Consider the following 13,037-nt stretch of genomic DNA (forward strand, 5'->3'; position numbering starts at 1 on the left):
AAGCTCCTCCATTGTGCTGTGACCTGACTGACTGCAGGTCCACTCCGCTACCTCTAAAAGGTCATGGTAGCTGATATGATTGTGTCTCCACACTTCTTAAAGTTGACAAATTGTGTAATAGCTAGCAAAAAGTGTGTGTGCTTGTGTGTGCATCTAAGCATGTGTTATGGGCTGGCCCCGGCTGCGATGATTTATTATATCGCTTGAAGGGACTTGTACTTTCATGAGGTCACATGAGTAACATGGCACTCAGGCGTAGCACACTGCCGGCGATAGGGAGGCGTGCCCAAACATCTAAAACAGATTCAGGTTTGCACATACACAGCATGAAGAAAATATTCAGGGCACAGTCTTTCACACACAGAACCATACACACACACACACAAAATCAGAAACTGTAATCCAGGCTTAATACTGCTTTATCACCTGCACAGGAGGCAAACGTTATGCAAATGCACATAAGCTTTTCCAAAGGCAGACTTAAGGTCTGTCTTTAAAACGTCTCTTCAGAGGTTAATATGCAAATATGGCCTCATGAATTGAAAAACACTACGGATATTTTTCTAATAACACTAAGGGGATGCCACTGAAATTCAAAGTGGAGTCTTTAAGATTAACCTTGGATGATTATTTAAGCTAGGACTTCACCTCAAGACTGCACCACAGTATTTCATATTTTTAACGGAAACACATGCCAGCACAACATCAGAAAGTAATGGATGTGCAAAATGACAGTAGTGTAAAAATGGAGTGAGTAAAGTGTGATGAGCTTTGTAGGTCGCACACAATAGAGTTGTGCTATTCTTATTCAGCCACTTCCTTTTGTCATTTTTCCTGCAATATAAGAAGAGTATGTAGAAGAAACATGCAAGCTAGGTGCTTACAATACACAACACAAAGACGTGAAAAAAAGCAACAATAACCACATCAAATCTGACATTTGTGCTTCCTCCCATTAATATCTATGTGCGTGCTGTGCAAAGGTAAATTATTGAGGGCATTGTTAAAAATAGGCCATGAAAAACATGCTTATATTAGAAATGCATTTGATTTCTTTTTGCTTTCAAATAATGAATTAAGTCTCTCTGGCAAGCAATATATTTATGCTGATATCGACCGAAGAGTAGAAACTAATTTGGCTATATGTCAGTCTTTATTGTTTGTTTTTTCTGTTAAGGTTTCTGTCATATTTTATTTAAACATCTGAGAGCTAAACAGTATCTGACTGACTGTTTTTCTTCTTCTAGGTGGGGTCAAAGGGGGCTTTCTTTTCAGGGGTGAGTCGGCGAGGACACAGCATCGGGCAGCATGTTGGCACCTGCATGATCCGACACAGGAGCCTCAATTCTTGGTGAGCTTTCTTTCAAATTCAAGCTCCATAGGAATGCAGTCCTCACAATAGGTTTTCCATATTTAACTCAACATTTGTGGTTACTAATTTAGTTATGAGGTAATCTTGTTAATCCTTTAGAAATAGGAGCGTAATTGCAAAATAAGAGGAAGCCTTTTCTCTTCACTTTAAGCCTGTAATATGAGAAAAGCGGCTTTCATATTAAATTGGAACACTGTTTTCATTGAACAAACACAGTGAGGAGCCTCAGCTGTTTTTAAAGTCAAAACCTTGGATAATAAATGCAGCTGTAGCTTTTTATTTTGTGAATTGTCTAAAAACAAAATAATTGTAATTGTTTGAATGACACAAGGATGAAGATTTCCATTATGTGTAAACATATCAGCCACACACTCTCAGACTGGATGAATTAAGAGTAAGAGGGAACATAAGGACCTTCTAAAACCAGGATAAATGCTAAATAATTACTAAAAAGTAGTACTATTATTGCTATGAGCATTAGCAAAAGCAGAATAATCATTACTGTCATTTAGAGTTTCAGAATGTGAAAAAAATAGCCATAACGTGATACACTACAGACACTACACTGGATTTAGTTTATTGCTAAATACACTAGATTGGAAATAAAAAGATGGAAAAGGGTTTAGGCATTAAAACATTACAAAATATTAACCTTTAAAAAATTGTCCTTGGCACTGGAAGCACATACGTCACTAAGCAGACATAACGAGGTCATGGGACATATTCAGAGAATTGTTTCCCATATTTCACTAAGATGTGAAATGCTAAAGCCCGCTCCCACAAGAGAAAATCCCCACCGGGGGCCTGTGTGATGATGTAGCTGAGGAAATACATTCAGCAGGGTATAAATATTGCACGGTGAGTACATGGAGGGCTTTTTGGCCGATGAATTATTACACAAGTCCAGTGGCTACCTGCCAGCCTCGGAGTGTATCTCGCTAAGCTTCACCCCGCTGTAAACTGTGGCTGGGGAATTGTGGTTGTAGGCACGCCACTAACAACTACCAACGATACTAGGAATCCATCACACTCATCCCACATACTGGGTGCTTACACTTCACCGTCCCAACATCAACCGGATAGCAGAAAAAACACAACATGGGATTAAGAAGTGCCTGTGAGGCATGAGTCGGGGTAAAATAACCCTCCAAAGGGGCATCATACAGTAAATACAAATTATTTTCCAGATTTCTCCATGAACACATGCAGCTGAGAGCATGTTTTCACTTGAGTGTTTACCTCAAGGATGCTTTCATAGACCCCAACAGAGCACTTTTACTGACTAAACTCTGAATAAAGGGCCAATCAGTAGAACAGGGTAGTATAGTAAGTTTATCTTTAGCCCTTTTTTCTGCTAAATCAATTTTCGTTTGCACAAGATAACCATGTAAGTCAGCGGAGCGTGAAGCTAAGTTAATGCTATGATTGTAGCAACACAATAAGAATAAAATAAGCATCTAAATTGGAAAGGACTTTTGCCCGGCGCACTGTGTAGTCGAACTAAAGAAATGTCGGGCAGGTTGGGTCTTTTGGTGATTAGCACAAAAAAAATGAAGCATAATCCCCAGGCTGCTGACATATTTCTTTTGAAAAGCGCCTGTCTGAAAAAGACAGATATGCTTTGGAAAATGGATCAAATCTGTTTTATGTCAGATAGCAGGAAGCACATTCCCAGGGTGAGTCTTTACTAAGCCACAAACACACAGGATAACAGAATGAAGGACTGACCATAATAGATCAGTAAAATACAACAAAAAAAAAAAGACAACATTTTGAATATAAGTGAACTCACTACTTACTTCCTTAAATACAGCTCTGCACTGTGTCGGTTTAGTCCAAACCTTCTCCAAATTGGTCTAATAAAAATGATAATTATTTTACATTGCGCTGCTATTTTGAATATTAGGAAACAAGCGTGGGAAATTCATTATATGTCCTCAGCTCACGAGGAATCATTTGGAAGCAGAGCTAAGCCATGGTGTGTGTTTAATGAAATGCACAAATGTATCTCAAGGCATTATGGAAGAGGTATTTAAGTCTGGTGCATATTTCAGGTCCGCACACAGGCTGCTCAGCAGTCACATGTAATGTTTTGTTTTCTTAAATGCATTAACACATTTCCATCTCCACAAATACAAGCATATGAAAACACTGTAGCTCTGGCTGTCGCTTACATATATAATTTATTATATCGTTCCTTTTGCGTATCATAGTGCTATTAAAAATGGTGAATGTCTACGTGGCAAAAACAAGTGTTATGATCCATTCAATTAAGAAAACCTCAGCATACTTAATCCGATTACAATCCCCAAAAGGAATTAAGGAGTCAATGAGTTAATACAGGTCTCCCTTAGTGTTCAACTTATTCAGAGTAATGTGTTTGAACTGTGAATATCTATACCTGCCTTTAAATGTAATCAACACATTTCTACTTTTGTCTATTTTTAGTCCAATAGTGGTGTAACGTCAACATTTATCCTGTGTGATTCAACCACAAGATGGTGCTGTGCGTCATCGTATGACTCCATCTGAAGTGGGGCTACAGTATGTACTACCCAGCATTAAAGTTATTCACTTCCATCTCCTTTTTTTTTACCAAAACCTCATAACATGACATTAAATAATAGCGTTTATCAGAGGCTCTGGTTTATTTTCACTAAAATTGATGTACACTTTTTAAATTACTCAACTTACTATTACTCAAAATACAAACTGCAGGTTGCAGTCATTTCACTACCCAATGAGAAAACACTAATATCAAGTTTAAACAAATAATACTAGGTTCAACATAATATTATTGCTTTCAACTACCCTAATACAGTTCTGTGAAATACGTTGACGTAATACATAGAATTAAAGTAAAGAAAATCAGTTTATTAATATAAAATATTTTAAAATAAAAATTAGGAATTATAACACATTGAGAATTTATTTCTGTCTATGTGCATACACATAATTATAGAAAGGGGGGGGGTGTAAGCAGAGATATGATAATATAAATAGTATTTATTAGAATTATAAAATCCAGTAGGTGGCACTCTGTCAATGCAGAATACTTCCACCCACATCCTCCTCCACCCACTGCTCTTCAATAGGTGTGCCTCATCATCATCATCATCATCATCATCAGGAGAGCTCCCACACACACACACACACACAGTGTGACTGGCGGACGCACAGTGACAGCGCAAAGGAACTTTAACTGCTGCTGTAATGAAGTACACAAGCTATTTGCATGTAGAGTACAAAAAAAACGAGGACTGATGCCTGCATTAGCAAGTCACACACACACACACACACACACAGTGTTTTCCCCTTCTTCATTGTCTCCCCTTACATCCCTCATACTTGCACAAAGCTGAATGGCGTCACCACCCACCACACGGGTACACACACACACACACACACACACACACACACACACACACACACACACACACACACACACACACACACACACACACACACACACACACACACACACACACACACACACACACACACACACACACACACACACACACACACACACACACACACACACACACACACACACACACACACACACACACACACCCTCCTCGCCATCTGTCTGTGCAGCGGCCCATGTCCCTGGCACTGGGAGCATTTGGGAGCATAAGAGAGAGAGAGAGAGAGAGCGACAGAGAGAGAGAGAGAGAGAGAGAGAGAGAGAGAGAGAGAGAGAGAGAGAGAGAGAGAGAGAGAGAGAGAGAGAGAGAGAGAGAGAGAGAGAGAGAGAGAGAGAGAGAGAGAGACAGTCTCTTGGCTCTGTAGTCTCACTTCCTGTTCCTCCTGCAGAGCTGTTGTCTATCAAACACTCTCAAGACATCACACAACGGGCCCTCCCTGCAATCACACACATTTACGTGATGCCATTTGGAAAACACATCTACATCTCCCTCGCCTTATGAGCAGCAGAGATGTGTTTTCAGTGATTTCACTCCACAGCTATGGGAGCTTATTTCAGCTCAGCTCATTATCTACAGGATACACATTTCCTCGCAGATTTTAAAGCCCACAACTCAACAAGAAGGAAAAATAAACATGCCTGATTAGCTTATGTATCAGGCGGTTCAAATTAATACCACAGATGGCAGAATTACTCACCGTTTCTTGGGAGGCAGATATATAAAGAAAGTGGGAGGGAAAGAGTATGCATGGGCTGTGTGACGGAGGCATCGCAGGAAGAATCTGGATGTTAATTCATGGATATTAGCACCTATCCTGAAGCTGCATTGGCTTTCTGATTATATTTACCAGCCTGAGTTTATTGTAAATAAAAAAAATGCATACAGTATGAACCCAGGAGTCACAGTATCTGCACAACATAATGAGAAAAATCCACAGGAATAAAGGTGATCCTCTGTCATCAAGATTCCCTTTTCTTTTCAGTAAGTTTTCATAGGCGTGCAGCTTTACAAAGAGCTTTGTAGGCAGCTTAAGTCATTTGAACAAAACTGCATTCCCTCTCTCTCAGTCTCTTCCATTTAGACAGCGAGCGAAAGTGCCTTCATAACGCTGCTATATTCAAGCGGAGTGATAAGAAATGGCAGTTATCAGCAGGCGGTTTGGAAGCCGCATATAACAGTTATTGTGTGTGTGTATAAAAATTGATTTATGTGGCCTATCACTTAGCAGGCGCAGTGTGTGGATGAATACGGGCTAATATAATATTATGGGAAGAGGGAGAGGGTTAAGGGAAGGGCCAGGAGATGCCTCAAGGTGAAAAAAGTATGATCAAAGTCCAGAGACATATAATAACACAAATTATTACTGCATGAAAGACACTTCAATAGCTAAAGCTAGGTGAGACACTCTGGAGATGCAGACTGAATGTTCAGAGTTTCAAACCATTCATGCTCCCTGCAAGTTGAACATTATTGTATATTATTATTATTATTATTTTACTATACATGGTTACTTCTGATTCAAAGAAAAATATTATAAATATTATTTGAATTTCAGGAAGGAGAATTGTTATGTACATTTATGGAAAAGGAATGGAAGGATTCTTTTAAAGCAAGGCCTATATGAGAGTTACTAATATTTTCTTTGGACCCTCCCCCTACTGTGTCAAATATGACAAGTGAAATTGGTTCAATTAGTTTCATTGTTATTTCAAGGCAAACAAAGACAAAAGTACAACAACTATCATTATTAATTAATAGTACTACTAATACAAATAATAATATGAGCGGTTTGAAGGTGGGAGGGAATGTTTGTAGATATATATTTTTTATCAATTATATTCAAAAATACACTTTATTTCTCAGAACTAAACATGTTATTATATTTATATGTTTCCACCAGTTGATTATTACGGGAAAAACAGAGGAATTTTGTTTGCGCATTTAGAAACACTACCAACATTTTACAGAAACAATTTTTCAGTTTAGCTTTTATTGTCCTCCACATCTTGCAAACCTCTCTCTGATCAAACTGTTTGGTTTACAAATGCATGCATTCATGTTTACTAATGTGCAACCCAATTATTCAGCACGTTACTGCTTTTATACATTATGCAAACTAAAATTCTTTATTTAAAAGTTTGAAGCAATCAGAGAGCTTTTTCATTTGCACATTTTCTTTTGAGTTATGAATAGGGGTATGTCCTGCACATTTAATGCAGAAGAAGGAACAGCCTGATGTTTACCCGCTGGCGCTGATGCCATGTCCAGACATGTAAATCAGGCCCATTGAGGTAGCATAATGCTGATGATTATGACAGCCAGTCACATGGGAGTGATAGAGGCACGCTGAGTTATGGGCTCGGGGAGGATGCCCAGAACTGAAGAGTCTCACAAATGGAGAAGCACTTCCACCGAAACACAAGTCCCAGATGGGACTAATTCTGCGTTTGGCTGCTGTGCCACCCAAATGAGTGCACATTAGCAAGCTCCAAACCTACAGAATAGTGAAGTGTGTTTGTTTTTTCAACACACAGCTCTGCCACTTCACTCTATTATTGCGAGACAATATTAAAAACACACAGAGACTAAATAAAAGGAAGTATTGTGCAAGTGTTGCACTGGCAGCAATGCATCACTTAACTGTAGGATGCATTTTCATTCTTACTAAAGATGGTCCTGTTTGCATTGTGCTGCGTTCAGTGCACTCCCCTCTGCAGATGAGCGATCATTCACTGGCATTGATCGTCAGCCATGATAATATAATCAGGCGTAAAGCCCGACAAGGCTGGCCCCGCCATAGATCAGAGCTGCTGACAGCAGAGCTATGCACAGGTCATAAACCCTCACCTTCGCTGTTTGACCCCGCATCAATTTGGCTCTTTCCAATATGAATGCAAATAACAATGCATTTTTGGTGACATGTTTATGGTTATCTCTGTATCTCCTCTCGCTCCGCCTGCTGCCCCTAAATGTGCTGATGTTAGCGAGCTAATGGGATTGAAAAAGGTAACCTATTGCTCACTAGTGGTCAGCTCGCCGCCCCCCTCCCCAAAACATAAACAAAGCGTCCGTGCATGCCCTTGCTTCCTCACACACACACACACACCTACATGTCCTCCACCCCAGTCACTTGTGTATGCATTGAGCTGATAAGTACTGCGGTTCATTTTCCCCATGGCAAAGCACAGTAAAAAACTGGGGAGTAATAATTGCTTTGGGGGGGGTGGGGGGGGGGGGGATGGCTAAATATGCTTGATTGCCTCCTAAGCTTTGGTGCTGTGTAATGAAATATATGGCTGCTGCAGACAGGAGCTCCCGTGCGATAGCTTTCTTGTCACTTTCTCTTTTCTTTTTTTTTTCACCCTTCGCTCCTCTGTTCTGGCATTTTCGTCTTTGCTCACCCGTCGCCTTTGTTAGAGAATGGAGTCCATCAAAGCTTATGTTGCCATTGAACACTTATCTTAGCTATAATGTAATAATTACTGGGGCCAAATCCAGCATAATTGAGTATTCCTTGCCACATCAAAACGGCAGGCGTCCTAATATTCCTCTGTTCTACAATTTAATTTGTGGATTCATTAGCATGAACAGGGTGTATGGAGGGAAACCAGATAACAAGGAACTTAGCAAACACACACCGCTGATGATGAAGGGTTGAGGAAGAGGCCATAACCTCACTTGGGTAATTAGTTATCCTTTCCAATAACATGTTCAGACCCTAAAACTCTAAATAAATGTCTACTAATATCCGTTTAATGAAACCACATATCCAGTTGGCTTCCATTTACCAACCAAATTCACGTAGAAAATTTAGTGTAAATTAGCAAAAATGTGAAGTTTTGGAAAGAGAGGCTATTTTCACTATATTCATAATCATCATTTTATTTGAATGCCCTACAATAACGTTCTAAAAGATAATGAGTCAAATTAAAGCTCACACACTGTTGCTAAAAAATGTTCCTCCTTAATTCATTTTGGTTGCTTCCACCCAAAGCACATTTCACCCTGTTGGTTCAATAAGTAGCCTATCATTTACTAGAGTATTAGACCATGGGCTTGTATGGGCACAGAAGCATTTGCTAATGCATTTAGCCCAAGAAAAAATATTCCCCGCACATCAAATGCAAGCCTCTTTTTCCTGCTCTCTTGCGCCTCCACAATAACTCACAAGCCCAATTTGCTGTGCTACTTAAAAGAAAATGTAATTACACTTGTTTTCATTATAATTCACAAAGCCAATCGATAACTCTGGTGAACTCATTCTCTGCTGCACATATTCTCTGTCCCTTCAACTTGTTGCCAAACCAGTATCCTGTGTGTCCTAACTAGTTGTTCTGTAGCTAAATATCTAATTATTGAATAGGTGTATGATAAATACTGAACAGTAAACTTCATTGGTGTTTTCATTAAGTAATTAGTGCTGTTTGAAATACATGTAGAATATTCCTGGCCTTTTTCCACATAGAGTCTGCTTCATCCATGGCTTTTTCTTTTCCTGCAGTTCTCTTTCCTGAGACGTCACCCACAGGATGAGGCCTGCGGCAGGTAAGACACTGAAAGAATATTTGATAAGCGTAGCACAAGAATGTTCTGACCTCTGTTTTGCATCACTTCCCGTTTGCTGAAATGTTAAACTTGAGGGGCGCCCCCATGCTGTGCTTGTTCATGTTTTGCAAATGCATAAGCCAAAGGCTCCAGCTGGCCGTGTGTCCGAATATCCATCTTTGTTTAATTTGATATATTGAGTGTCAGCACAGGACAGAGGGTATGTCAAGTGATATCAAATCAAGCGCTAAGCTAAATCTCGACTGCAGCTCCATCCCTCCATCTCCTGACCTGAGATTGTAGGGGGGGGGGGGACTGACTATATCTGGCAACCTAAACCTTTTTAAAGTGACGGAGAGAGTGAGGCAGACTGACTGGCACTGATGGGCCCAGACGAGGAGTGTGGATGCTGCACTGCCCGGCCTCACAAGCCTGATTGATAGAGTGTGATGAGACTGTCACTGAGCAAGGAGAGCAGCGGGGAGATAGAGAGATGGAGGGGGGGAAATGGGCTGACCAGGGAAGGGAGATAGAGGGAAATAAATTTGAGAACATGTGAAGGATGAAGTGGGGAAATGCGTTTCGGACACATGAAGGATGGAAAGCGGGGGGGAGGGGGGGTCACTCCAGAGGTGTGAGATACTGGACGGCTGAAGGGTTCACTTATATGCAAGTTAAGTTTGAGACTGATTGAGTTGATATAGTGTGGGGGCAGCACACATTTCTAACAGCATGATATCTTAAAAATTTGAATTCTGAAGCACACATGTAATATTATATGCACTTTATTATCAAAATAATAATATAAACAACGTCAAGTTTTCAAATAAAACCCTAATTTCCACTCAACGTCCTTGTGTTCCAAATTGAACTGATGGTAGAAGCATTCACTGTTCAAACTGCAGCCACCTAACAACAAATCTATACAGAAATAAATAGTTATTAAATGCTGTTAATCTAACTATAACTTAAAGCATGAGAGGCATTTTGTTTCCTTATCTAAAATCAGTCCACGTGTACATCTATCCCAAACAAACCCTCCTAACCCTAACCCTAAAATACAAAAATAAGCAACTATTGCTCATTGCTTGAATTTATATGTAATTGCAAAAAAAGACAAACTGGAGCAGAAGCGAATATTGGCAACAATGCAAACTAGAACTTTTCACCTGACGGATTAATCTAAAGAATGCATTGTCCATATTGAAATGGAAATGAGCCAAGTCATTCAGCTGCAGCTCTTTTGATGTCCTATATTTTTATTTCCTATACATACATGTGAAAGTCATAAATGGTTCCCTGGCCGGTGTATCGCTCCATCAGCACCTGCTCTGGACCCATTATTAGATCTTGTGGACACATGGCGTCCTGGCAGTGAAAACAGGCCGAACTAAAGCCCTGCTCTGGGAATTCCACAGTTAGTGATTTCAGACTCAATAAAGCCTCCATGTTTTACTTTTATCCTTGCCTGAGGAAAGAAGGCTGACTCACTACAACGCCAACGTTATTATTAGTGCCTCACATGTGTGGAGGAAGCTGTGTGAGTGTGTGAAAGACAGAGAGGGAGTGCATGCAGAAGCAGCATGAGGAGCTCTTATCTGCCTCCTGCCAAGCCCTGACCAGGGCCCTGACTCCTCCACAACCCCCCCCCCCCCTCGCTGACGGGGCTCCCCACCAGTCTGCTGAAGGCAAGGCGGCCAGGTGAAATGAGCAATTCCCATTCAGGGACATGAGCGGCACACACACTCGCCCTGTGAAATGGCTGCTCACTTTGGCAGATCAATGCACTCCCTTTCCCTGCGCACTGCCACTGAGTGATAGCCAGGAAGAAAAAGAGGGAGAGCCAGTCAGTGTGTGTGTGGTGTGTGTATGTGTGTGTGTGTGTGTGTGTGTGTGTGTGTGTGTGTGTGTGTGTGTGTGTGTGTGTGTGTGTGTAGAGGGTGTTAGCAGGACATTTAATGATATTTGCCATGGCTGCTCTGAGAGAGCGCTATTGAAGGAAAATAGGAAATGCTTTGCATATACTCAGAAGACATGCAATATTACTGTTGCCTCTTTGGGAAGGAAACGTTCCCAGTCCCACCGGATATGAGAATATTCAGCCACTGAACTGGAAACTTTGCAGATATGAAAGATATTAGTGAATATCATTAAAATGCTTAGTAGTGCCAAAATGAATTCCATATTTCTCCAGTGATAAAACTCATATGTCAGGCATTTATAGGCATAGTTTCATAACTGAGATGAAATTATATATGCATACTATAGGCTAATTTTCCACACGATAATCACACAGACTCAGAAGACGTCTTGCTTTATAGTGAGCATGCTCTTGGAATGTGATGTTTTTTGACATTGATAACTGCATTTCTGATTACACAGGATGTGGTTTATCAGCATTGGTGTATGAATAAGATGTCAAAGTTATAATGACAGTATGTATTATATGTTCACACTCCTCAATCATTCGTGATGGCATCTTCTTTAGGATCCTTGGCGTTATTACTCAAAATAAAAATGAAATTCAATGTTTCAGAAAGCCTTGTATTATTTAATAGTATCTCAATACGCATTATCCATGTATCAAATGTTAAAGAAAAAAAGAAAATCACTGAGAATACGAGTTTATACATTGCATGGACATTTCCAATAAACAAACCATTAATACTACAAACACAGTCATTACAGGGCTCTCTAAATTAAATGATTATTATTTTTCTAAAGCCTGCAATTGTCTATCCAGCAATCATAGTTCCTACTTAGCAATTATTTTTTTATGAAGGCACTCAAATTAACCTTCTAATTACTTTTAAAATAACCTTGAGCATATGCCAACACAGCATTTGTATTGTTTTCTATTGATTACTCTATTTATGAGACTCTCCAAACCATGATGGTAAAATCATCTTTAAGTCAACTGTAAGGAGCTGCATCATAAAGTATAGGTCCAGAACGAACATTGGGTCTTGTCCTCACAATCTCACAAATCCTGATTAGGTCATATTTTCTACACCATCTATATTTAATCTCACATTGACAACGTAATGAATCAATAAACCAATCTCATTAAAACTCTCCCTTTATTTGGGGTCATTGGTGATGTTTTGGTGCTGACTGTTCCTGCAAGCATAGCAAACAGCTGTGCACCTCAGTGCAGGGGAAGAAATACATGTATAAGAAAATGAAATCACCTTACTCCCTTTGGAAATCTTGAATGAGAGATCATTTCCGAGCAATCCAGACCTCTTCAGATTCCTTAAATCTATGCAGAGTCAAAACGACAGTCTGAACACACTGCAGAAATGCAACCCCTTAATGAAGGCGCAATGACTTATGGATTCCGTTTCAATAAGGAGGTAAAGAAGCACTTGACCTGCAGCTACATTTCATTCAGTATATATTATAATAAGAAGTCTTATACAGACATGTCATAATTCTAGCTGGAGTCTTAATCTTTATAACACATACTCAAACAATATGACATTCAATATCTTAGTTTAACTATTTCACTTTACAAGATCATGAAACATTACACAGTTCAAATAGAGAGCTTACTGACATATGAGGGTCTGAAATCAATTACTCGTCCTGACATTTATAATGCTTTTGACAGGAAAGGTATCCGTCATGATGCTAACTTTATATTATAGGCATATATTTAATGACCAGTTTTCGAAGGGGGTGGAAGA

The 13,037-nt window shown here is 39.8% G+C and overlaps 1 protein-coding gene and 1 long non-coding RNA gene across 2 annotated transcripts in view; one reads left to right on the plus strand and one right to left on the minus strand.

Moving 5' to 3' along the window:
- The window catches only part of LOC134875715 (uncharacterized), a 373,215-nt gene that overhangs the window by 192,646 nt on the left and 167,532 nt on the right, over positions 1 to 13,037 (minus strand). The gene's annotated exons all lie outside the window — the stretch shown is intronic.
- The window catches only part of LOC134875714 (receptor-type tyrosine-protein phosphatase delta-like), a 305,785-nt gene that overhangs the window by 114,158 nt on the left and 178,590 nt on the right, over positions 1 to 13,037 (plus strand). Inside the window, 2 exon segments of the mRNA XM_063900319.1 lie at positions 1,248 to 1,351; positions 9,305 to 9,348. The gene's annotated coding sequence lies outside the window, so the exon portion shown is untranslated.

Source organism: Eleginops maclovinus, chromosome 14, assembly GCF_036324505.1.
Source record: "Eleginops maclovinus isolate JMC-PN-2008 ecotype Puerto Natales chromosome 14, JC_Emac_rtc_rv5, whole genome shotgun sequence".
Classification (NCBI taxonomy): Eukaryota; Metazoa; Chordata; class Actinopteri; order Perciformes; family Eleginopidae; genus Eleginops; species Eleginops maclovinus.